The 27,912-nt window shown below is 43.0% G+C and overlaps 1 pseudogene; it reads right to left on the bottom strand.

Moving 5' to 3' along the window:
• The window catches only part of LOC115052527 (calsyntenin-2-like), a 188,165-nt pseudogene that overhangs the window by 84,007 nt on the left and 76,246 nt on the right, over positions 1-27,912 (bottom strand).

The raw sequence follows: 27,912 nt of genomic DNA, 5'->3' as shown, positions 1-27,912 counted from the left end.
AGCGTTTAAGCATGTCTACTTTGAAAGTCTCAAATAAGAGCAAACTCACATGTAAAACTTTTGCTTAGAGACCTGTGAATTTAAATACTCTTGTAATGCGGATTTGTTTTTACCTGCCATGTTAATTTTAAAACAAAACAAAACAAACAACAACAACAACAACAACAAAAACAAAAAAAAAAACATTGGAAACTGTGAAGGAGTCCATGACCACAGCTTCATGCGTGCTATTAACTGTGGTAATTGTAGCCTTAACAATATTGCACACATTGAAGGGAGGCCCTCATTTTCTGTGCACAGTGATGTTTTTGATTATTGGGGTTGGACTAATTTGTTGTCTCATCTCGATCGCCAGCAGGGGTCTGATTGCAAATTTAAACGTGGCTAATGTTAGTGATGTATTAGTGTTAAGACAAGTTCCGCAACAAGTTTGGATTTCCAGTTTCATGAAGCTCTATTGCTTGCATTTATCCGCGCCAAGATCATTTATGAGTCGGTTTTATGCAAAGGTGAATGGATTCAGCTGCGGTGAAATATGCAGAGGGGATTGTTAGAAGGCCAATTCTGGAAAGAGAGAGTAAAATTTGGGTGAGGGAAAGTTAAGGAGGAGTTCCTCATGCTTCTGTGTCTACTGCTGCTGAAGAGCTCATGAGCAAGGCCCTCAACTTCCAGCAGCTTAGACCATGATTGCACTGCTTTACACTGCAGAACGGTGAAGTGAATCACAACATTTCCATCTTGAGCGTGCAGGTGGTCAGAGTGCTATTCCTGTACGGGCGACATTCATCCATTTCCACTCATCATTAATCTATTCATCTCTTTGGTAAGTTGGGAAGTACGATGTTATGATTATTACTGAAGGGTAACAACCGAAATGATAAAAAGAAGATGCACAAGGAAACTGGAGTTACCTCCACATTCTCACACAACATGCTGGTAAATGTGCGTACCAGCTTCACTGTGTGAGTTTAGCTTGATAGTCTGCTATCTGACCCAAAGTATCATTCAACAAAACGGTGTTAGAGACAATAGTCGACTTTGGTGTTGTTTTCCGCAGCTGGAGACACTTCAAGATGAGCAAAGGCGTGAAATGTTGGAACCTTTTCTCCTAAACAGATGAACGAACAGCTGAGTATGTCAACACTGACAATGTAGCACTTTGGCAAAACTAACAAATAGCTCCCTTCAGTCTTTGCCCGCCTCTCATTCTCCACAGTGGACACAAGAGAAGCCGGTCCTCTCGCCGTCTTCAGTCCAGCTGTGTCCCGGTCTGCCAGCTGCTGGCTCGGCTCCCGAGCGCCTGTCACAGGGTCGGCTCAGAGAGACTGCTCACAGCCTGTAAAACACTGCTGGTGGCTAAAACATTCACACCATCCATCATGCAGGTGCTAAGACTGTACCTTCTTCCCAGGAGGCTTCACACATGCATACACAGGTGTGCACACACACACACACACACACACACACACACACACACACACACGCCTTTTAGTCATCGTTTAGTCGAAGTTATCGATTAGTGTTCTGCAATTAACACACGCTCCCACAGGGGGGGAAAAAAGAGTCAGTGCTGATGAATCGTTTGTTTTGGTGGTGGAAGAGTGTGTGTGTGTGTGTGTGTGTATACAGCTTATTGGGTCATTAAGGTGGAATGAGTGATAGTCAGGCCCCGAGGTGAGCTGAAATAAAAGTGCCCTAGTTGACAGTATAAAACTGCTGCTGCCCTCCGATACTGTGACCTGGGGTGTCGACTGTGGACTGGCAGAGACGTTAAAAGAGCACAACTCACGCCGACTAAAGTCTCACAGGAGAATTTACAGAACAAACAAAACACTGCAAATTATCGAGAGAAAACTGCTCCCAAAGACAAACAGTGGGGAAAGCTAATTTTTACCCAAAAGGTCAGTCACAGAGTCGAAATAAACCCAAATATAAGTTATTTTACTTCACAATACACAAAAACATTAAACAGTCATTATTTCAATTCATTCTGTGAAATTTTATACATCCAGAACACACAAAAAAACGACAAAAGTGCATTTGTGTTTCACGATCGAATTGTGTTATTTATGCAAAACAATGAAGTGACAACAAAATATATTGGCTTTTTCCTTCACAAACCCTGCTGTGCTGACATTTGTTCACTGAACACTGAAAGATGATGCCAGCTTCATAGATTTAGAGGATGAAACCAGAAGTAAATGCAGTTTAAGCGCCAGAGAACAAACTGGAGCATCTCAAGCGACTTCATATCCGTCCTGGGCAGCTCCCAGTTTCTCCGTTTTCTCCCCGTCACTGTAACGTCCTCTAACGAGGGAAGAAAAGAGCAGCGAAGAAGCTAAATCTTCAGTCGACAATTTCATTACACCCAATCCAGCTTTACTTTATTAGACATGCAGGAATCCATTTACCTTTTTAATTTAATCAGCCGAACTTTTATTAGCTCATTCATATATATATATTTTTATTTTATTTATTTATTTATTTATTTTTCCGTTAAAGGGCTCTCACCTCACAAATTCCCCGCTTGTCTTTGAAAGATTGAGAACTCAACCGAAACAAAAGCACAGGGACTTTTTTGGCGGCGAGTTAAAAAGGTCAAGAGAAAATTGAGGTTGGGATAATATATGCCTTCAATTTGTTCTTCATTTTCACTCAGCCTGAGCCTTGTCTATCTCCCTCAACAGTTTTATGCACCATTTTATTGATGAAATATATTTTTGACCGACGGCGCATTAGGCATCACCGGGCTCTTCATCCACTCCGGTCAAATAATATCTGAGCATGAGATTTGAGTTTATTCATTATCTGTTTGTCAAATCCGATTTCTTTCCTTGGTTCTTTCTTTCTCTCTTTCCTTTGAGCAGCTAAAGAAAAAGAAGCTGCTTTGAATTACAAGTGCACTCAAGTAGAACTGACAGTGGAAGCCCAGGAAAACGGATAGGCCTTGATGTTGTGAGTGTAAAATAAGTTTCCAAATACATATAGTGTTTTTTCTGAAAAGTAGAACATGTCAGGCGATGTATTTATATTTATGATATATATATATGGTCTCATGAAAAGATATTGAAACTGCATTTTTGGTCAAGTTCAGCCTGGTTGTGGTTTTACTTTTTCTTAAAGGGCCCATCTTGCATAAGGTGAATTTGTCACGTGTGTTTGATTATTCAGTAGGTCTCGGTACCCAGAAAGCTCCCAGTCCACGGCCAAACCAAACCAAACCCACCTGGCTGCAGGATTTGGGTTCTCCGAGTTCTCCCAACATATATCTGCTGTGTTAAAATAAAAGAACGAAATATGGCCCTTAGAATTAGCAGTTAGATTTTGTTTTCAGGCTTTGATAAGTTTCAATCAAGAAATAACACAGGCACACGTTAGTCCATAAAATAGTACATGAAAACGAACCATGGTAACGCTCACCAGTGCTTTCTGTGCAGCATTTCATGAGCTCCATCTCTGCTTGGAGTCGAAGCTCTATGGGAAAAGTGATGATCACCGCTGCTTACATCAATCCCTGCTGTGCTGAGTCTGCTGTTTTCTCGTGTGGAAGTGACAACATGAGATCAGCTGTGCACACTCAGTGCATTCACGCAGTAATCAGCTCAGCCTTAGGAGGCTGACTGAACTTAAATTAATGACAATGGGGTCCTCCTGGCACGAGCCAGAGTCGCTGTTGACTGCTGCATCTCCGTGTATCTTTTTCAGGACTAAATGAGCTATAGGATGAGCGGGACTGGCAGAGAACCCCACCGGAACGGCTCCATCCTTTAACAAGCTGATTGATCGCATTACAGTTAATTAAATATTGGCAAATTGCTCCCATCCAAGGCTGGGCCATTAAAGTTTACACTCCAGCCACATTTATCACTTTCTGTGTCTGTTTTATCTCCACCACTTGTCACCTTTCCTGCACGTCAAGTGGACGATGATAAACGCCCAAACACTTCATCTCTCTCAAATCTACATTTTAACCTTTTTTTTTTCAGCTTCTTAGGATTCCCACTGGCTTTCATTTCAGTGAAGTATGACAGCCCCAATAAAGGAGTGCGCTTGTAGTGAGTCATTTCTATTGTCCTCGGTCTGTGTGTAAGCCTCAGTATCTCAACAGGGATCAGGCAAGGGGAAAATGACAGGTAAGAGCTAGGAGCGTTAAAATGACACTATCAGGCAACAGCAGAAGTAAAACACAATTGTTCAGCTGTCAGCTAAGGTGCAACCCTAATAAACTAGGATAATGCTGATGGGCAGGGTTATGTTCCGTATCTGACATGCATACGGTGTTAAGATGGCTCTCATCCTTGCCGGCGACACCGTACATACGAGAATGTTCTCCCCCCTATTTTCAACATGAGATGGTCTCTTCCACAAATCCCTTAGGTCTGACATAAGGGCTGTAGGAGAGACTGAGTTAGCAGATAGGGATGGACACAAATTGTTGTCCACTTGGGTACGGTTGGAGAGTGATTCATTACTAATGCATTCAGTTTACAGGCCTGAGGGGAAGTGAAGACAGCATATCAGCCTTGATAAGCCACAAGGCACTATTTGAAAATAAGCTGTCCTTTTTATTTGGGGAGAGCTGAGCGGTGAAGGAGGATCTGGGCTGTAAAGCACAAGCATGTGATTAAATGCAAAAGATCGAAAGCCTCAGACATTTGATGATTACTTATCAAGAGCTGGCCACGCCTTGAAAAGAAGAAAATAAGTCTTATTAAAAGGTTGTGCCAGTGTGGTTTTGCACAGTGAAACTGAGAAGAGGGTTCATGATTAGTGGAACTCACAAAGGGCAGAGAAGCTGATGTGGGTGAGTGCAAAAACTGGATCTGTAATCTTGTTTGTTAGATATAATTGGCTGAACGGGAAGATGCCTTCCAAGACGGGGATTTGGCAGGCTAAAAAAATGCTAATTATGGTAACACTTTATTTGGACAATCTGCCCACAGAGAGTTAACCCTCACCATTAAACAGCTTGTTGAACATTAGTTGAGTCATTGTGAAACAAATATAATTGACATCACAGTCTGTAAACTCTTTGGAGGTGAATTACCCCCCCCCCCCAAAAAAAGCGGTTCCATTTTCTATTTATTTTTTCACGACCTTTAATATGAGAGGTTGTATTTTCAAGACATTTGAATGTGTCAGAAGTGGAATGGTTTGTCAGAGGCATCCAGCATGTCTGTCACACACGTCACAGATAATGCAAAAGGCTTTAGACAAAAGAACACATTTGGATTTGGATCAGTGACACCGGAGGGGATTTGGTATGTTAGAAATGCACTAGATTGTACGGCGTTTGAAGCCTGAAGGCAAAAAGTGTTCACACCTGGTCCAAAAATTTCATATTCAAAGCCTGAGATGCAATGAGTAGCACGCAAGTAGAAAACTATGCACACTTTTGGACAGGCTCTCCTTGAAAGGTGTTGCTTTCAAAGGTAGTTGTGCTAAGTAGGAAAAAATAAAGTGCTGGAGGGGAAGTTAAAATTCTGCATAGTTGACTATAATTATAGTTAACTCTGCACACCTTGCCAATCGGGGTGTGAAATTTGCATGCCTGTTTCAACCAGCCAGTTGCACAAATTGTTAGAGGCAGTCTTCTCTATTCTGAGGTGGAGAAAAGTACTGAGCACTGGGAGCTCTTTGGGGTTCAGGGTCTTTCTGAAGGATCGCTGTGATCTGAGGACGTGTCAGTCGGCATTATGAGCAACAACCAACCCGTGAAAAATAGCATTTCTTTCAAAACTCTACATTCAGCTGCTGTGAAATGTTCCAAGATATGCCCTGGTTAAAGGTTACTGAAGCTTTACAGAGAGCTATACACACAGCTAGAGACCGGACTCAATCCAGGTGCTCCGATAGTTTTCATACTTAAAGAACATACAATCTGGCGGCTCCTCGTCTCAACCCTTTTGAGGGGAGGTCAGCTCCCTCGGCTGCTCCGTACATGACACGATGTTTACAGCAATGTCACCCTCGCCAATGCAATTTCAGCCAAGTGCAGTGCTTAAAATGTGCACATCCTGACTACCCGAGTGCTGCTGAGGTGGCACATCACGGGATGCGACGCGACAGCATATTGTAATGTGCTCATCTGATGGTGTCTACTGTTGTGGCATAAAGGGATCAGTTGCACTCAAGGAATGGAACGTGGCTTTTTGAGGGGAAATCTTATAGGCACCGAGTTGAAACTCCTCCTCAACTCCAACTCTCCATCTCTTTTAAGTGAGTGCTTCTTCCTCATATATTAATGCATGTCATTCTGGCACAAACTCAGAGACGGCCTTTAATAAAACTGAAGGTCTGCATCCTTTCGGTGCCAGGTCTGACTTCTGAGCTGAGGTTTGCCAAGACATCACTGAGGAGCTGACCTCAGTGTGATAATACCGAACTGTACCAGAACTAATTTCTATACTGATCATGCTCTTGGCTGCCTGCGACATGAACCTGTTTCTGTGTAGGAGACACACACAGCAGGTTATTCAGTAAATGTGTGTTTACTGTTAAACAAAAATCCATCAAAGGGAACGGCATCTTTTACATTCCTCTGACTGATTGTGTGTTTACAAAATATTTCTCCCTGTAAAAGGATTAGAGGTTCTGGCTCTTTGATTTTGTTGTACTGACACCGAAACCTGATGCTTATACTGATGTTTGAGCTGATTTGGCTGAGCTTGAAGCTGAGGCTAGAGATCTTAATATCTCACGGTGGGTCCACAATAACAACTGCTCTCTCAGTCTGTATGAATCCTCCAACCCTCCACTGATACTGGACGATTTGGAAAAAAACCCTCCAGACTGTATTCATTAAGGTTCTTCTTTCTCTTCTCACATCTAATGATTTAGTCTCCCTTTCTTTTAACCGCATATAACTAACTACTTTTCCTCAGAACAAGGTGGATGATGGATTATACCGCAAACTGGGAGCAAACTGGTCTGAAAACGAGAAACTAAGTAACCCATAGTATGCAACTAAAACACTCTAATGACTCCATCCAAACTTATAGGTCAGTTTTTTTATATTTATAAAACTGCAGATAACTTTTTATAGAATCACATCCTGTCTAGTTCTGTGTTAAAACTGAAAATATCAAGGTGATGAGTCCACAGAAACTGAGCAAACTGAGCATTTAAACAAGCCGGCAGGACTTCCGTAACTTTGTACTGCTCACAGCATCTCTTCAGATTAGCTCACCAGCCCGTCATTTGTATTTTCATGGTCATCAACAAGCAGGACAAGTCAATAATATGGCGCTTTTTAATGAAGCCATAGTTCTTTGAGTTTGTTTAAGGTTCATGAACTGCAACTCTGTAGTTTGTACAATTACTGTACAAGACAGTCATGTTGATTTCATTCCTTGTAACGAGGATAACTGTTTATCTTTTGGGTGTAGCTGAAGTTAAAATGACCAAACAAACAAAAACAATACAGAAAAATGAAAAGTCATGAGTACAAAAGGCTGTGATGGACTGCCTACAGGGTGCCCCCCCCCCCAAAGTACAAAAGGTACAAAAGAGTACAAAAGGTCGCCTTTGAATACGGCTGATAAAATAATGACAGTGTGATTACGTCACTGGCCCTGAAGGGAAGTGCAGCGTGTTCTTTCCACCTTTCACTTCACTTCACTTCACATGTGATGCAGCTAACTTCGGGAGCTCACGACTCAGAATGTGGAGGAAACAATGGTTTGTCACTGAAGCTACTGTAGCACCATACTGTTCAAAGAATAACCGTGCGATTGAGGCTGAACGGGACATAAGCAGCAACACATTTTCGCTCCTCAGGAGCCCACGTCTGAGAACATACAGAACAAAATGGCTTGCGGCGAATCTTGAGTTCACCCTACGAGTCATTTAACGGACTGCAGTCAGGCGCATTTACACACACTCCAGGTTTCCACGCAAGCAGACAGCTGAAATTTGATTCACACCTTCAGCTGAGCTCCGACACATGAAACGTGGTGAGGGCAGATGCAAAGACAGAGAGACAGAGAGAAATGCCTCTTATATACGCAGTTATTCCTTGCAAGGCCTCGCTTCTCACAGATTTCTTTACATGTGCTGTGCCTCCTGTTGGTTGCGCCTCCATAACACAAGGCCAAAACCATATACACGGCCCAAGGCAAAGATGGGAGCGAGACGAGCGAGACAGATAAAACGTAAGCGCTCATACAGCACAATGGAAGGGGGATCGCTGCACGAGGCTAAGAAAGATAAACTTTTACTCTTGGTAATGGAGCATTTTACAGCTACCATCCACCGCCATGCGGTCTGTCCGTTTATCCAGCAGATAAAATTTTAACATCCACTAAATGGTGAGCTCCTTCAAATCAAATGAAGACATGAGTACAGCCAGTGGAAAGCAAGAGGTTGTGAAGATGAACGGATTAAAGAGGAAGAGGAGACAGGCAGCTTGTGGAGAGGAAGCACAGACCTTTAATGGAACAAGGGAAGAAAGTATTAGAAGAGAGAGATAGGAACATACAATAAAGGAAGACAGACAAGTCGGGGAATAAGTAAAGGGAATATTTACACTGCATGTAAGCAGCTCTATCCTTTTTTTCCACCGCCTCAGCCCCCACTCACACTCCTCCCCGGTGTAGGAGTGCAGATCACCACTATCTCCTCCTGAGTTGCACCTCCATTTTATGCTCCAGCGGATGACAATAATTTAAGCCTCCCGATATGCAAATGTCCTTAATTGGACTGTCACAAGTTCCCAGGCATCGTCAACTTTACAAAATGACTGAGGCTGGGAGCAGATTGGATTTTGGTGGCCAATCTTGTACACTTAATTTTCAGTAATTTTGCAAGAGTCTCACAGCGGGGTCCTGCGACATGCCACTTACAAGAATATATATACCAGCTGGAAGAAGTAAAAAAAAAAAAAGGGGGGGGGAAGAGAGACTAATTTCTGTCTTGTCATTTTCATTCTCAGGCTCATCTCTCTCTCTCTATAGCCAATTACCCCCATCTCAACCAGGCCCTTCAATATTAATGCGACTCATCTTGTTTGTACCTTTTTTAAAGCCTGTATGACTATGGGGACAGGGATGGAGCCTCCCCCGGAGGCTCTTGTTGTTCCCATTCTGTCACATAACTGTATTTTGTTCCGCACAAAAAAAAAAAAAACAACTACTCGGCCATGTTTAAAGGAACACGTTTTCTCTGCCTCACACAAACCTAATGGCTTCTGTTTGGTTTTTTATTTTTTGTTTTGTGTTGTTTTTTTAAGGTTGGGAGCGTACATGCGTGAGTGTCTGAAGTCAGCAGCCACTGGAACATACTGCAATTCATGAGGATTAATATAATACTCACAACACATGAATATTCGGTGGTTGTGTTTTCTCAGAGGGAGAAGCAGCCAGAAGCATTTATTTATATGCGCTTGCAAATGTGTGCGCGCGCGTGCGTGTGCAAGTTTGAGATCAAGAACCAAAGCTCAACTCATGCAATTCAAAGCTGATGCATATAATGTATTCTCCGTTCAGCTAAATAACCTTGATGCGCAGCCTACTGGATATTGTCTGTCATCTCGAGTGATCCGAGGCTATTAATTATCCTCGATGCCTCCCTGTAATGTTTTTGTGTAATCTTTGTTTATTTAAAACATCCATTTCTCCACGTTTGCTAGAAGACCTCCATCAATTACTAAACAAGTGTGAAGTCAGTGTGTGTGTGTTTCATTATAAAGCAGGCGGGAAAATCCTACATCACACCTTTCCTCCACCCCCACAAGCAAATCAGTACAAAAGTCATATTTTAAAGCAACACCTTCTTTCTCACGTCACCAGTTTCAATGAAAGAAGATTAAACCACATGCTATTAAAGGAAGTTTCTTGATGTTTTGCAATTTATCATAATTTCCCTGAGTATTTTCTTTCTTTTTTCTCCTGGTGCACTCACTCCAGACTCCGCTCCACCGCCTCATCCTGCCTTCTCTTTTAATCGAGGGAACACCTGGAAACCATATTTTCCATGATGGCGCGTAAAGAAAAGAAGATAAAACACCAGCAGCAAACAGAGTCCAGTGAGCCGGCGGGACCCTCAGGTGGCCGTGAACGCCTAAATCCCAGAATGCCTCATCTCACTTTGACAAATTAGCACAATCTATTCAGAGGGAGAGGGTGATTTCTGCGGTGATCTCACTGTCAGGCGATTACAGCCGCGAGACATTTGGTGGAATGATGTTTTAATAACCTTTGCGCTCTGAAATACTGAGATCCAGCTCTAAGGCAACCCAGGAATTAATTATATGCACGTAGGCACAGGATTAGTATTGAATTTAAAGCTCTGTTATGTTTCTATCAAAAAGAAGATTTTCATTCTTTTCCCCATGCCCTCATGGGTGATGTTTCATATCGACAATTCTTTGCTTTTCATTCAGTGTGACAGACAATTTCTTGCCCTTGTGCAAAGACTATAGCAGTTCAGTAAAAGTGTAAAGGCAATGAAAGCATGAGGGATTAATGAATTACAACTGAGGTTAATGAAGGAGTAGCTGTGTGTCGCTCTAATTTATGTTGTTCTTGAATGTACCTTCAGGGAAAAAAAGAAAAATCGAGATGTTTTGGGTCTTTTTGTGACTAAACAGATGAATTTGTTGTAGAGGTTTTTCCTAAAGTAATAAACAGAGCAGTGTCTTTTAGCTTTCTTCACTTACACTAAGGTGTGTGTGTGGTTGATATTTCTTCAGCTCCAAGGAGGAAGTGGAGGAAAATTGGATGATGGATTGATGACAGTGGAAAAAAAGAGGCAGATTGAAGTGGAGCGGAAGCTGTCAAAATTGAAAGACGAAGAGAAAACTGGCAAGAAGAGGACTGAAAGTTGGGGGGTTGGGCGTTGTGGAGATGGGATTAGTGGCCTGATCAGAGATAGTGCAATAAAAAACACAAGGTGTTCAAGGGTAGACAGGCTGGACCTCGAAGTATAAGTTGTATATCAAAAGCGCAATGAGCTCTTTGAAGCGCATCACTGATATTCTGGCAAGTAAGTGATTAATGTGATATGGACAAACTGCTAAAACATGGAGTGCCACTTCCAGAGCTGAACTTTGGCAGAGAGTCTTTGAAACAGGAGCCTTCCTTCCGTCACACTGCCACACTTTGTTGACACTGTAATTGGAGGCCTCGAGGCTCGAACACAGATCTGAGAAATCCACTTCGTTAAAACGCAGATACATCCTGTCACTGCTTTTATCAAATGTGTTGTAACCCCGATCACACATGAACTTCAGCGACAGGTAATCTAACACCAAGTACCTGGCAGGTTTCACACCTGATGTGTTGTTCCATTATTGTAGCTCTGCAGCAATAAAAAACTTTAACTCCACCCGGCAGTGTAGCCTGAAGATGTACAGATGTTGTGCAGAGTTTGAGCCAAAGGCCGCGATTATGTTTCACACAAATAATCAGTACTGTTAGCATGCTGGTCATTTTAAATCTCATGAGCAGCAAGAGATGGTTAGGTATATATCTTAGCAATGCTAAATCCACTTTTGGGTGGGCGAATTAAACTGTTACACTCTGCAGTTCAAAAATAAGACGGCCACTAAACAATATACCATCATTTGTTTTTTAGCTAGCTAACAGCTCATATTAGGAGAAGTAAATGCACTTTTAAGTCAATCACGGTCATATTTTATTTCATTTTAATCCTGTCAGGGCTGCGCAGCAGCTTGTTCCGCCTGTTTGTGGCATGACCGCTGTGAGTGAATGTAACACTTAGCTTTTAACGCGATCAGTTCAGACTATTTCCAACTCTGTGAGTTTAATAGCTAAACAAATTTACTAGATACACTCAATCTAACTACACATCTGACTGCAGTGGTTAGAATATTAACATATTTAGTTTCCTTCAGCATCCATCATCACTGACTGATGACTGGTCTGATGCCAATAACGTTATGACTACAACGCCATAATCTTCCTTTTTTTGGAAACATTTCAGTCAACAGAAGTAAATCTATTCCTGTAGCATCGAAGGCCTCACTTGAAAAGTCTTGAAAAAGGGTTGTTTTTTTTTTGTTTGTTAGTTTTTTTGATGTGGTGCCAGTGGCAACAAAATTTCATTCCACTTTATATCCGTCTGGTCCATATGGGGAATGACAATAGAGAAATATTGAATCTTGATTTTAAAAGCAACTACATCAGTCAAGCATCTCTGCTTCTCAGTGGGACGTTAAGGTAGTTGACTGGAAATTCAGCTTAATGGCATTCAAGAGAACCTAACACATGTTCCCTTTCGCTTCCTTTTGAAGGAACAAAGGAGGAGGTCGCGGCGCCGACTCCGCTTGCTCCCCTCTGCCAGTTCTGTAACTTATCAAAAGACAAAAAATAGCTAAAAGCCTGGAAAAAAATCTCATTACAAAGACTATTTCCCCTCATCTGTGTGGTTCAGTGAGGAAGCAGATTGCATTTCAGCACTTCATTAATAAATGAGAATGTGAACAATGGCAGAGTGATGGCTCCATTGTCTTGAAGCCAAAGACTGAGGCACTCAGAATGCCAGAAGCATGACAGTCATTATCCTGACTGCACTTTTCAGCTGAAGATTCTGTGCAAATAGGTTTGCATGAATTAACATCATCACTGATTAACAATGTTTGAGATTGAATTTTGAGGTTTCCCTTCTTAGCAGTTACGTCCTTATCTTTTTACGGCCCATTTGTTTACAGTCAGGCCCTTATATACAATGTCGAAACGACACGTAATCAGACTGTAATCTTACACAAATAAAGAGCTGTCATCGAGAGGAAAGTGATGCATCTTCTGTGGCTGGTGGCGGATAAGATATGTCACCCGAACCAGTGAGTGCACTGGAGCTGGATGAAATCTGACAGGTGGAAATTATTTGAGCAAAAGACTGGATGGGAAGGTAGAAAAGAAGCGAGACGTTGTTCTCAGTCAAAATACAAGCACAATGACTGAAAGAATATGGTTTGCGGTGGAGGGGAAGTCTGAACAGAAAGCGCAGACACATTAAAGGAATCTGACAGCCTCGTGGTGGGAAAGGTTTTTATAGACTATCTCTGCAAAATTATTTCAATCTGTTATTTTTTTAATCATGGCTTTAAGCAACAGCTTTGAAGTCTGGGATTTTAAAGGAATCGAGGCGGTAGCACCTGTAGGAAAAAAAAAGGGGGGGGGGGGGGGGGGGGGGGGGGGGGTGTGACTGTTGCCTTATTAAAAGCAGCCCCCTGGCCCCTGCAAAAAAAAACAAAAAAACAAACAAACATTCAGATCACGAAATTACTGGAATCAGAAAACACCGTCATTAATTTCACATCTATATTTTTTCAGTCGTTGAAGTCCGTTTCTGCATTTTGATGGAGGTTGAGTTCATCTTAAGTACCACACTTATCAGCTCACTAGGGGACTTTTCCATAACGTGTGACATCTTTGCTTGTGAAAAATGATGATGGCACCCAGAACGCTCCCCAGAGAGATTAAGTTAATTATCTGGAACGGCAAAGTTTGTTTTTTTTTTTCTTTTAAAACAAAATTCCAAATATTTTCTGAGAAACTGATGAAAATTTTGAAAAACACCTTTTACTCTTGGTATGTCAAAGAAAGTGATTTTTAAAAATAGGCTACTTCTGGTACAGTCTGCCAATCACAGGTTAGCCAGGCCCTCCCTCCAAATGCGACCATAATTTAAAAGACTAAATATCGTATTGTGTGGAAGAAGTGTTTGAGAACATGAACTCATTAGGAAATATTCCCTGAGGGAATAAATCAGGTGAGAAGTGGGAACATCTCCTCATACAGTAGGCTTCAGTAATGGCTTCACTTTTCAACCCAGGTTTTTTACGTCCGTTCCCAAAGTTTGTTTGATAATTTTCACATAATCCTGCTGACAAACAAATAAACAAACATGGATGGTAACCTCTGTGGCAACAAGGAAAGATACCATCTCAAAAATCTATCTCTTCTCATATGAAGACAGAAATTGGTTGATTTACCTCATCAGATGCACATTTTCCTTCAAAGCAAAACATTAACAATGACTTTTTACAAAGAGAAGCACTGACCGTAGCCGCGACCTTTATCCTCTCCGCTCATTTATCCCAGATCTGAGTCTCACCTTTTCAACAAAATCCTCTGAATCTATCTTATTAATAAACACGTTGTAGTGCTCATGCTTCTCCACCTACACACCGCACTAAGCTCACTGATTCTGTGCTAATGAGATACTTTTCATAATTAGTATGAGATCTGTTTCCCAATCAGACAGACAGCGAGAGGCTAATTAATCACTGCACATTAGCCAGGCTGTATGTTTACTCCTGTCTGTTTGCCTTGTTTTACGGCAGCGGGTGACTGTACGACATTGCCTGCTGTTTTCCGGTTTGCCTGGAGTAATGGTAATGGGAAGCTGGCGGAGGAAGAAAGCCGAAGGTCAGAGATAATAGATTTTTTTGCAGGTTTGCAAATGCAATAAGGTTGGAATTGGAATTTAGAAATTTAGTTTGGTCAGACATCACATGAGATCAATTCCTGTCAGTCAGATCACAGATCACAGAGTGTGTGAGAAGGCAAAATGCATATGACACATCGGAGCCAGCACGAAGGATTTGACGTGATTTATACAGCGTGACTGTGAATTTGCGTGTGTGAATGAGGTTTCATGAGGCCGCCTTCCCCACCAGTGCTGCTGACTGAGCGAAGTGTGCGTACGTCGGTCGCTGGTGAGACATTAACTTGGTGTTCAAACAAAAATCCGCAGGGCTCAGGAGACCGGTGAAAGTGAAGGGAGAAGTGATTTGCACATGAATAGCACGCTGTGCCACAAGGAAACGTGTGGGTGTCGGCGCAACAGAAGAGCAGGAACGACTGTGAACCCATGTTAAAAAAACGGTACTCAGCAAGGCTTTCGCCCATTAACCTTGTTGACCTGGCACTTTACCAGCCTACTCGGTGCAGTGGTAGTCATCTCCTATAAAAGACACTTCATCTTAATAACCTAATGAACACTGGTCTCATCCATTATCCACCATTGTGAAGTTAAGAGCACACAGGCCTACTTGAAAAGGCTGAAAAGCGAACAATGCAGGATGTTATTTATATTTGCACATTATCAAAGATTCATTTTTGAATTCACACAACAAAAAAAAAAGCATCTGGCCAAATGCTGTTATATTAAAAAAGCAGCTGATGGTGTATCTTCAATTTTATTTTCACCATTTGAAAAACATTCTTCTAAGCAAAACTCTTCCAGCTGCAGAGCTTCACCTTCAGTCAGGATGACGAGTCTGCCATCATCGAGAGGGAGAGCATTCTTTGCCTGCACTCTTCTTGTGAAGTATTTTTGCATGTTTTTTGCAGACAAAAATGTAATGAATAAACAAATGTAGCTTTGGAGGTCAGACCCAGTCTAGCTCCTCAGCTCCACAGACCAAGCCAGCAAACTTTCAGTTTCCAGATACTGTCGGACGCAGGATGAGCCGTTTTCATCATCATAACAATACAGAAGGGGAGGAGCTTCCGATGGCGTTTGGCCATTCAACAGGCACTTCTGATGGAGCCCTAAAGTTTGGGACTGCTGGCGGGCTCTGTCAGATCAGAAAGAAGCTACTCATGGAAGGGCCAAAAAGTGCGGTTCCTAAAACGAGGGCTGACTCTCAGTCAGGAAATCTCAATTCTGGTTTTGATCCCTGTAGCTAATTTTCACCTTTGTGAGAACTCTACAGAGTCTTTATGTGGCTCACCCTTTTAAATTCTAGGAAAGCTTAAAGGTCTGCATAACTGAGGATTAGGATACCAAGTGATAGGTGGGTGACTGCATACCTGCACCAACATGGCGACTGTAGATCGGCTTCCTGTGAGCTTCAAAACACTCCTTAGAAAAAATGTAGGTGATGACGCAAGATGATTTACAGTGTGCTTAAACTTTGAGCAAGAATATTGTACAGATACTGACCTGTTGGCATGAATACCTCAGAAATGATTTCATAAACATTTACAATGACTGTTTAAAATTCTTGCCATTAAAAATAATCTGGAGTTTTGCATAATTACACTCTGATGGGTGTCAGGATTGTGTATGAGGCATCGCTCTGTTTTTTTTTTTTTTTTTGTTGTTGTTTTTTTTTACTTTTCCAGCACAATTTCAGCAGCACTTCACATATAGTTGTCACTGGACTGGAAAAACTCCAGCTGATGACTGACAGTTCATGCAGGCAGTTGTCATTAATAAAACTATATGATGTGACAGACCAGAGGCTTATGTTCACCACAAGTTTTGCTGATGCACGTGTGCAGCTCATGGATGAAAACAGCCCTGGGTGCAGGCGAAAACTAAATATGTGTGTCTGAGTCTGTTTTCTTGGTGTCACCTGCAACGTGGCTGTTTGTATCACCTACCTCTTTGTGTTTTCTTTGTTTCGGAGGGCAAGACACTTGCATTTTGTCAGCCATTGCAACACGTTCATGCATAAAACAACGACTCTATCCATGCCTGTGCTCTTCACTCTCTCTGACATGCTGTCTCTGGGATTTTGAAGATTGTGAGTTGCTGTTGCTCTGCAGTGATGGCTGATGTCAGTCTTAGCTGAGCTTTCAGCTCTGCCACATTTCCTGTTGTTCCAGACCAGTAAGTGTGGCGACGCTTGCGCCTTGCTCAGCAGTCCGAGACGATTACTAGACAGGTTTGGAGTTATGTAAAAGACTAGCAAGGAAGTAGTCTGGGCTTATTGATATTTTTCTGCTGAATTAAACTGGATCCTGGGGTGCTTTCAGGTAAGCACAGATGGGAAATCCATCTTTTCAAACCAGGTGTATTCACATATCCTGAACGTTGAAATTTTTATCAGATATATAAGCGTATGAATCCTATCTTTGAAATGTGTGACGCGTTGATATGCTGGAGCAAGTGGGGATTTGTTGGATAAACAAATAGAAAGATGTTTTCGTTGCATAACCCCCATCAGTCAGACCTCATCTGTCAGTGCCTTATATGTGCTGCCATTAAAACCTGGCTGGCCTAATAATTGATGCTTAACTGCTACCTGATCGCTGCTGCTGACACCACACCCCGGCAGGATTCACATCTGCTAATTACTGGATAACTGTCTCTGCCCTGAATTGTGTCCACCTATTGAGGGAGGTACTGTGTGTGTATGCGTAGGTATGTTGATATAGCTGAGAAAGGTGGACAAGTGGGGATGGACAGGTGAGCTACAGAAAATACGTGGGAATATTAATTTTCTTTCTTGTTTTCTTTTCTGTTTTTTGTCTTTCCTGAAAGCTTCACATAACAAATCCAAAAATGCCCATGTGTTCCGCCTGCTGGATGTGTGTGTTTTGTGTATTTCTTGTTGTGTGGCTGTCAGTCTGTCGAGAGCCAGAGGACATATGCTGGTCAGCCAGCTAGCCTCCCTACTGTCTCATCATTTTCTCTCTTTCTCCCTGTAGAGTGGCCATTACGGTGAGCCCCCTCAGGCCATGCCACAGCCTGCACACACAAGCAGACACTAACCATACAGGCAAACAATGGAAAAATGTTTTTAGGAAGCATACAAACACACACACACACACACACACACACACACACACAGTCTGTGCATGCACGCAAACACTTCTCCATCCATCCATCCAACCCAGCTTGAGAGCCTGTGTGAGTGGGCTCCAGCCCCCCATGCTGCAGCCCCATGCATGGGCCTTGGCCACATTAGCAGCCTGGCGGGAGATAGACTAGCCAGGCTTGCCAACAGCCTCCAGCTAACGTCCTCCCACAAGAGCTGGCACCCTTTAGACGAGCTGGAATGGGCACAAAGTGGGAAGAATCTAATCCGGTTTGAGTTTCTTCTCTTTTTTTTGCCTCCATGGGCCTTATTTGTGCCACTTCCATTCTACATAAATATGAAATATGAGTCCTGTATGTGATGTGTACTAACTGGGAATTATTGGATTAAAGGGTTGCAGTTAGCACCGCGGAGAAAAATCCCTTCTACTACATGAAGGCAATTTTAGCTGCTTCACCGTGATATCACATCATATCACATAGTTAATAAGATTTATATCCGTATGTGAGTGCATCCTGCAGCTGTGAGATCATCGTTGAATCATCATTAACTGCCGCCACTTGGTCTGCCTTTACTGCTACGTGCTGTGATGATTCTCCGGTAACAACCCTTATTGAGCAGCACTGTACCTGCATAGGGAATGGGTGCGTCTTTGTCCAGGGCCACCAGAGGCGGGTCCAGCAGAACGATGTCGGTGTTTTCGGTGATCACCCCATGGTAGGACGTCTCAATCCACGGCTTATGTTTATTCACTGCAGAGACAAGAAAGTGTGAGATGTCAATGAAAGACTTGAATCTGCTGCGATAAAGAGCTTCAATTTCATTTCCTCTGAAAAGCTGTCTACAGGTAAATGACTTAGAGAGCCACGCAGCCCGGTGCCCTGTGAATTCATGCCCGTTTCATTCTGTTCCTGGCAAAGCTCCTCCTCAACCACACATTCTTATTTTTCTAATCTCTCCCCACCGCCTCATTCTTGTACCTCTTTTTTTCTTTTCATGCTCAAACATTCCCTTAAGGTTTGAAAGAATAGCACCATGCTTGCTCAATGACCATCACTGCGCTGCCAGTTGAAAACTGTATCCAAAGCCCAGTCTAAACAAAGTTCATGTGTTGAAGGCCTGATTATGGGCCATAATTGAGTAACTGCCCTCTGGGCCGTGTGTGGCACCATGCCGACACGCTCGCCAGTTCTTCCCCGTCTTACTCAAAACATCGAAAAAAAAAGGAGTCCTGGAAAACAAATGGAGCCCTCAAGACCTCCTTAGTGCTTTTTAGCTGGGCCAGAAAATTACAATTACACTTTAAGCTGCTTTCAAGTTCAAGTTCATTGACAGATTGAAAATGACACAAAAGGGAAGCTGTAATTTAAGATCTCCTAAAGGAAAAAAAAAAACAGAAAAAAAAATAAAATAAAATCACACACGCTTTAAATGAAGTGCATAAACAACAATTACTCTCCATTCAGTGAAAAGAAAACCTAACACCGCGGAGTTATTCAACGAAGGCTTACTAATCAAGCGAACATTGTCACACACTACCTCAATTATTCTCTGGATGCCAGTCAAAGCCACTTGGCAATGCTAAAATGTACAATTTCCAAACAACCCAAACAGGCAAATTTTACAAAATGTCACACTCTTTTAAAACGAGAGCACAAAGAACAGCATCGCTAAAACAAGTGCAGCTACACTTCTGGATTATTCTCGTCCTTTTTGGACACCGTTTTCACTGCTCTTGAAATGGTATAATCACTACTTCCCAAACGGCTGACATAGGTGGCACTTCCACAACTGTCCCAACTTAATAGCTCACAGAATTTCTGATTTGAAAGTATATCGACCAGTTTGTGTTTTGGAGGAAAATGGCCAAAATGGTGTAATGATGTACTTAAGTGGATTTAATTTCACAATAACCTGCAGGCTTCTGAATGATTTTTTTGTTTGTTTGTTTGTTTGTTTGTTTGTTTGAATCGACTGAAATAAACATATTTACACATGCTGGATGCTGGATGCTGCAAACTTGCTTTTGGTTTATTTATCAACACCTATGCACTCTAAATGTATAAAATGGTTCGAAAGATGTGAAGAAGAGATAAAAGAGCAGATTTTGTTATTCTGTTGTTGTGTGCTTGAGTACTCTGGGTAGAAGCAAAAGCTGGAGAGACCTGGGGAAAACATGCCAACACTACAGATACATATTCATGAGTGTCAGCAGAAAGCATGGCTAAGAGCCCTGATACAGTCAGAGGAGATCATTTACAGGGGAAGAGCGATAGGAACACATTAGTCTATTAGGACGTGATAAATATGCATGAGTTTGCTACAACAGTGAGGGGTAAAATGATAGGCCTACTGGATTTCAACTTTAAATGCCAAACCATGTCATTTTGAGAACAAATAGCTTGCTGACGCTGCTGATCAGGAATTTCAAGGGGAACCATGATGTGTACGCGTTCTCCCCACCAAAGCTGGGAGCCGGGAGAGACACGGACTTGTCGGAAAAAGGGAAATTTTGTGGGTATTTTGTGGAACATGAGTGTGACACAGAACCAGAACAAATGGCACACGTGGCTCCGGAAACGACGCAGCAAAAACTGTTAGTATGAAACCATCTGCTGCTTCAGCAAGACGCGGGATGTATCTCATAAAATAAAATAAAAATAGAAAGCAAGAAATGTGAAAACAGATGAAAAAAAAAAACAATCTGCTGCTTCAGCTTGGGACAAATGCATAACCCCAATAAATGTGTAACAAAGGGTAAAACATTATTTGAGCAGAATGCGTGACAGCTAATGAGGAGTCTGGAGACTTGTAGGCATGCTGCTCAGGAGCACACCTGACCTTTAAATCCTTGAAGCCTTCATGCTGCTCACTGTGACTGCTTAGCGTTGGGCCGACTTAAATGCTCCGTTATCAGCATACCCCCCCCAAAAAAAAAAAAAAAATGTTCCCATTGTGAGCGAACAATACAGTGATCCGGCTGCACAGCCTTGATAGTGAAGCTCTCTCCTCTAGACACACAACTCACAGAACAACAGAAGGAGACAACTGAGCGTCACAGTCTCCACACCTGCGACCTTTGTGATACCGCCGACGCACAAGATCGAATGCATCTCTCCATCAGTTGACGTGGCCGTGCTTACGAGGCAGCTGTGGGGTAAATGACATCTCACAGCCTCACCGGGTCTCTGGGAGGAGGTGCGGCGCAGCGGGGTGTGGAGTGGAATAGTTTTTCACCAGGAGTGATGAGGACATTAAAGGGATCGCTGCAGTTTCTCGATGGGGTGCCACCTACATGTCACCCCCCCCCCCCCAACCCGGGTCTGCAGCTCGTCCAATCTCGCAGGAAATACAAGGCTGACGTCGTTTTAATAGAATGGGGGCTCTGTAGCCTTATAGCTTGAGATATCCCCCCCTGATTCATTATCACAAAATGGATGGATGTGCTCTTTTCTTCGAGCCAATAATGCTGACTATCAAGGGTTGAAGCTGGGGGGGGGGCAGAGATATGAGCCAGGGCATCAGTTTCAGAGATTCTTAAGGGAAACTTTTGAGCCGACAACCACGACTGAAGTCACTCATGTCTTCAAGACCTTCACACTTAATGACAGTCCACTGAGATCAAACCTAAACAGTTAATTCTCTCGTCATCATGAGAGGAACACGACATCACAAAAAACAAAAAAACAAAATAGGGCATTTCTCATTGTTGCCGTTTTTGCTAAAACTGTTTGGGCCAAGTTGACACACACACACACACACACACACACCAATGAGACAATTTGTCCTTTCGATACTTTGATTGACCTCTGTGGTGCTCATCTACAGCTCAGGCTTTAGACAGCCTCAAATAGGATGTGTGCTTACAAACAACACAACAGATAAATAAATAAATAAATAAATCAGTAAACAAACACAAGCACACAGAAAAAAAGGATAGCAGGAAGAACAAGCCTCAGCTGCACTCTGGGTGACCCCAATTTTTGAAAGCAAACACAGTCATTGGCTACTAAAAGCACTCGGTAAATGGCGTGCGATAACCTCTGATTTGAACGGGGGGTGGTGGGGGGGCGACTCCCCAGCCTCTTAGAAAACCGGCTGAGGATGACAAGCTGAGACAGGAGGACTTTCAACATCACTTGAACCGAGGAGGAGTAAAACACACCAGTTTCTATTCTGTGTGCTAACAGAAAACGAAATACAAAAACTGCCACTTGTGTTTTCCTTTGCAGACCTGAGCTGCAAACATCATGACCTTCTGCCACGGTGTGACGCAGCGAAGGGTCAGGAAGGGTGAATTCATGTAACTAGCTTCAGGGCAGACGAGAGCAAATTCTTTTTTACTTTACATAATACATCTGAGAAACCATGTAACCTTATTTTAACCTTCAGCTTCATTTTCTTTCCCCCAAATTAGAAACTTTTACTGCCTCCAACTGGACTACATTCAGTTTTCATGTGTTTGAATAGTAACTGCTGCATTGCAATTTTGTCTTCTTGCAAATGAGCGGAGTTAAAGGCTGCCAAATCATTTTTGTTCTTTAAATCAATTTAATTACTGGGTTTGAGGGATGCACTTATCAAACCTGTATGAGTTAATACAGCTTGTGACAGCTGAAATGTGACCGCTGGAGAACGGCTGCCCTTTAACGCCAGCTGAAGGTCAGAGGGACTATCTCCCTCTGCCATTTCGTTGTCAATTAAAGGTAGAGTCCCAGCTTTGACTCGAGGCCGTGCGCACGGCGGCAGCGCCATAATCGCTGAATAATCTCTGACCTAGCCACCCTTTTTCAAACTTTTTTTGTTTCAGGGCAGGTGCTGCAATCAGAACAAGACCCCGGGGGGGGGGCGGGCGGGCACTGGAAGGAAAAGAAACAGTCGTAATTAAAAAGAAATTAATTTCTGATTGATAAGGTGAACAAAACGGGCCGTGAAGAATATATCTGCATAATGAAAAGTAAACGCAGTGCAGACAGTTAGCCATTACTGCAACCAACAGGCAATTACAGCTACACGGCAAGCTGGGAGCTCCCACCAGGCTCTGAGACGTCCATCAGGGGGTCGCTGCGAATTATTGAAGCTAACGTCGAGCTGCGAGCCTCAGGTCTCCTCTTTCCTTCCAACTCAACCACTTCATCGCCGCAGTGAATGCATGTCTTCTTTGACCCTTGGAGATCTTAATCTGCAAGCTAATAACACTGAAATTACTCTATGCATGAAATTTGGATTTTGACTGCTAATTTATGAAATATATTTGCTGAGCTTTATGGCTATTAAAGGTGCGTAGCAGCGATTTAGTGCTGCTCCTCTATGAAGCTGATGAACTCAGAAGAGACAGATTCAACACAAATAGGATGGTGAAAATAGTAGCAGTCAAACTCCCATAATGCAACACTATTTTTTTTTTTTATACCTTCCCCACTGAATACTTGTGTCTTTTAAATTAATCAACGGTTTTATTTGATGTTGGAAAACTCCTGTCACAGCAACAGCAGACATGACACAAATGATTCTGTGGGTAGATAAGTACTTCTGACAGGTGACCTGAGCCATTCATCTAACTGCTGTTAATAGCAATGAGTCATTTTACCAGATAATTTAATAGCTTTGCTAAAGAGACTTTAGCTTCTAGAACAAAGATAACATGGCCACAGACACAAAGGCCGAACGGAACGATTAAGACTTCTGGTCTTCAAAAGATTTCCCATTTATCCTCCAGTCACCGTTTTTGTTCTTTCCAGTCGATGAGTCTACCTAATGACTGTTTGTGAAGTGATTCATTACTGGCACTCAGTGACTCTCTGGATCGGTCGTCCCGACCCGCAGTCGAAGGGTGTACTTCTCTGATTGAGCCTTCAAAGTGGGACCAGCCATGTGACACGGCAGTGATGCGATGGCAGGGCTCAGAATGCAGCCTTCAAAAGATGTCGACTCAGGCCGCCGATGTTCACGGTGTTGTATCCTTCTCTGTCACACAGACGGCTTCATATTTCAGGATCGCTCATTTACATTCTGATGCATTTCAAATACATATAAATAGCAGAGTCCTCTGGATGGGGCTTAAACATGGTGGTGGTGGGGGGTTTATTCTCATTTTAAAGCAGCTGTGGGCGAAAACCTGTCCCTAACTCGATGGGTTGCCGAAATACGAGCGTTTACCTCATTTGCTGGAAACTTCCTTCACATCCATGACCCTGAAAATGGCTGCAGTGCCGGTTGTTTGGCAGTTAGTCAAGACCGGGGGGAGTAACGGACAAAGGAGGAAAAGGACAAAAAAAAAATAAAAGAAATAAAAGAAATTGTCCAAGTGTTCTAGTTTTTCACACACCAAAGGTGACAAAGCTCTGACCTGCATTGTGCACTGACAGGACGTGACCTAAACTTACAGCTGTGATGTGAACGTTCTGCACTTATTTAATACGCAAAAATAATAATGATAAAGTCCATTCTTCTTCATTTCCCATTTATATGACCTGAGATTGGTGATTCATATATATTGAATAAATGGAAGGAGAAAAAATTTAAATTGAAAAAAGAGATAGTGGTTTGTGAATGAATTAGAGCGACAGGAAAGTTATTATATTCCCATAATGAACGAAAATAATGAGTTTGCCAATAACCTGTTCCATGAAAGCGGGATCTTGAATGCGGAGAAGTGAATTTCAGCTCATTTTACCATCAGACCAGTGTTTACAGCATTTAATATGACAAAGGAACCAAAGTGGCGATCAAACTGCAGCAGCTGCCGAAGCTCAGAAAATAAATATGAGCTTGGGCGGAATACGAGTCAGTTCATTATCCAGTCAGAGCGTCCGGCAAAGGGAACAGTGTTCCTGACAAAACACCTGGGTCACACCGAGGGTGCCCCCCCGCCCCAAAGACATCGACATCCTGCCCTCTGCTGCGCTCCATATGGAGCTCCTCCGGCTGCACCCTCATCTCACTCCAGCATCTGGAGGAAACGATACAACGGAAACTAAACATGGCAACTCATGCCATCTCTTTAAAAAAAAAAAAAATAAATAAATAAAAACCACACATACACACGCCTCATGCTCTCCTCCAGGATATAATTGAAAATCATGATATGGTCTGGAAATAATTCACCTGTTGCATCCAGTTTGACCTTTTGTTTGGATTTAGCTTCTTGAGATTATGAGCTGTTTGTCGCCACAGGCAGGGTGAGATAAAGCCGGATCACACTGTGCCTTTTTTTTTTTTTTTCCCCTAACAGTTTTGTTTAGAGTGGAACAACCTGACAATTTGCCCTGCATTTGCCCTGCATTTGCCCTACGTGTGCATAGATGTATAGGAGTGTACATATAAGCATCTCTGTGTGCGTGGTAGCACATGGCAGGGCGTTGGTGGTGACCAGTTGGAGAGCAGAGCGCCATTGCAGCAGGAACCCACAGGATCTGAGCCTGACAAATCCAAAGCAGCAAGAGCGGACATGAAGCGTGAAGCCACCTGGCGATCGCGATGACCACAGTGAACTGCCCAGCTGAACTGAAATGCTCAGTAAAATTCATCAAGGTATATTCATCAATGAGGTTTGCCTCTGAAATGGCATCATGGTAAAAAATAATGCCTGATTTCATCTCGTGCTTCCGTCTGAGTCACAACAGCCGCAGCAGGAAAATGTAGGTTGTAATACGCTGCAGGCAAAGAAAACCTATGGATTGTTCCTTTTTTTGACGAGGACAGTTTTGGCTCTGCAGAGCCAGAGATGGAAACAAAACTGTGAGAGGAGGCAAGCGCCGCTGTACATATCAAAGTCCGGCTTTATTTGCACTTCGGTGAACAATGGCATTTTTGTTTTGACATTTCTCTCCCTTCTGCCCCTCAACATTGTCCCTGCAGCAAAATGATAGAGCTCACACAAAGGTCAGGCTTTTATCATGAGTTTGTTTTCCATCCACCTCGCCTGAAAGTGCAAAACCCCCACTTCGGAGTGAAAATACAAGAGCAGAGAGGGCCTGCAGAAAAAAGCAAGTGAATGGAGAAATAAAAAACATAAAAAAAGGAAAGCATTAAACAAACTGTCTCAAGTTTGTGACTCTGCGGCCATGCTGCTGTACATTTTGTACCTCTTTCAGATGGGGACTTATTACCTTGCAGAGATAGGGAAAAGGCTGACTGCATGGTTACTCTGCTGTCCCCCCCCCTCCTTCCCTGAGGGACGATAGCGAAAAACAGCCTGAGTGAGTGATAGAGATGTAGGTGTGCTGTGCATTGCGTTAAACACACATCCCTCTCCCTCCAAAAAAAACCAAAAAACTAAATAACTAAATAAAGAATCCATTCAGATGACCAGCAGTGGAGGTAAAGAAGTTGGAAATGCGCTTGCTGCCATTACTACCATGACCGCCTCTTTATAAAATGGCTTCACAGTCACAAATGTTCCCTCCGTGTGTCATGTGAGAGCCATTATCAGCCCCCGTCTTCTATATGGAATTTGAGATGTGGCATTTACAGCCCGCTGCCTTTCTCTCTCGCTCACACACACACACAACACACACACACATGTGCAAGAGAGAGCGAGAGACACCTACACAGCAAAATACTGACTGAGTTTGAAAAGCTGTAATAAAAAAATTAGACATAAAAGTTCGCAATGGCACATTTTGGAACTATATCTGACATTATTACTTTTAAAACCAACTGAGCTCATTCCACAGATGTCGCTCGTTCCTCAAGTGCTGCACAACCCCTTGTTTTATTAATGACGGGCTTTGGTATGATTGGTGGGGTCAGTTATTGCGTCATCACCATCAACCAAGTTTCAGCTGCTCAGGTCAAATTAGAAACTCTGAGATGTCAGTTTCATCCACAGATGTTGACATTTCTGTTAGAAATGTCACCTGGCCCAGGAAAATAACATCCTCATTCTTCCTCCGGTCTCATCCTCAGTGTGAATGCAACTTCCTCCAGTCTAAAAAAAAAAAAAAGATCCAGCCAATATGCAGCAACGACGTATGGTATGTTTACAGAGAATTAAAAGGAATAAAATGGATTTCCCCGTTAAACAATGTCTGCACAGTTGCAGATTGCACTGAAGGTGTGCAGAGAGGTTGCAAAGAGTGCCAAAGACATCACCCAGAGCCCGCCACATGTACCTGCAGTACATTTTAATGAATAGATTGATCTCCCCTGATCCATCTGCCCCCCCCCCCCCCCCCCCCCCCCCCCCCCCGCCCCCTTAAACAGCCTCGCTCTTTTTATATCCTGGGCCTTTCTGACAGAAGCTGAGGGATGTGATACTGAGCAGCAGTGTGAGGTTTGACACAAATCGCACATTAAGGCGTGGGTGGACATGCACACGAAGAGAGAGAGAGAGCTGAAGATGTAGAAAACCCTGAATAGGGAATGGCCACAGATCACAGTCACGCTGATTCCAGCCACTTCTGCTCTACGCTTGCTGCTCAGAAAGAGCGTCTTATTTGCAGAAGTGTGGGATATATGTGCGATTGCGTGTCTGCGTGAGTGCATGAGATGGTGCACAAGGAGCCGGTTCTCGGGTCTTTTTGATCCTTGTAGAATTTTGTTCTGGCCAGTTTATGTGGCGCCTCAGGCCAGCTATGAAACAGGGGCTGGAAAACACATTGAGCAAATAAAGGTATCCGCAATGTAATCCTTTTAGAATGGCTGGGCTTTTGAAGTCAAGGCCGCCGTCTCATGGAACTGGAGGTGCACTACAAACAAAGTAATCTGGTTAAAGTAATGCATGTCTGCGGGGCTTCTGGTGTTCCAGTGTGGCCGATGACACACAGCAGCAGGTCCTTGGCATTAATGTCTCTTTACATAGACCTGCCCTGTTTTTTCCTGTCTCTTTCAGTCAGGGCAGCATGGCGGCCTGTCGAAGTTTCTGTTTCTGGCCTGGGGCCTTTCTGTCCAGAATTAGCATGTTTGCATGCCTGTGTAGGTTTCCTCCCACCGTCCAAAGACATCATGTTTGGGTTCATTGGTGATGCTAAATTGTCCGTAGCTCTGAGTGTGAGTGTGAGTGGTTGTTGGTCTGTCTCTGTGTGTTGGCCCTGTGATGGACTGGCGACCTGTCCAGGGTGACCCCGCCCCTCGCCCAGAGTGAGCTGGGATTGGCTTTAATGTCCCTCGCGACCTGGAAACGGATAAATGGTGGAAGATGAATGAACTTTCAGTCTCCTCTTCACACCCTATTCATCACTCCCATATATCCAATCAAAAGTTCACTTTTGTCTTCTTGTTTCATCTTAGTTGCTTCGTTATTCCACGGACACGTTTGCAACACACACACACACACACACACACTTAAGTTCTCAACAACATGATGTCCCCAGCGTATCTAAGCACTTTGTTCCTGATTCCTCCCGGCAGTGTATTCCATTTTGCCTCTCTTTATCTTTCTCATATCACTC

This window comes from Echeneis naucrates, chromosome 13, assembly GCF_900963305.1.
Source record: "Echeneis naucrates chromosome 13, fEcheNa1.1, whole genome shotgun sequence".
NCBI classification, from domain to species: domain Eukaryota; kingdom Metazoa; phylum Chordata; class Actinopteri; order Carangiformes; family Echeneidae; genus Echeneis; species Echeneis naucrates.
The sequence above is the reverse complement of the archived record's forward strand: the minus strand, read 5'-3'. Positions and strand labels throughout refer to the sequence as shown.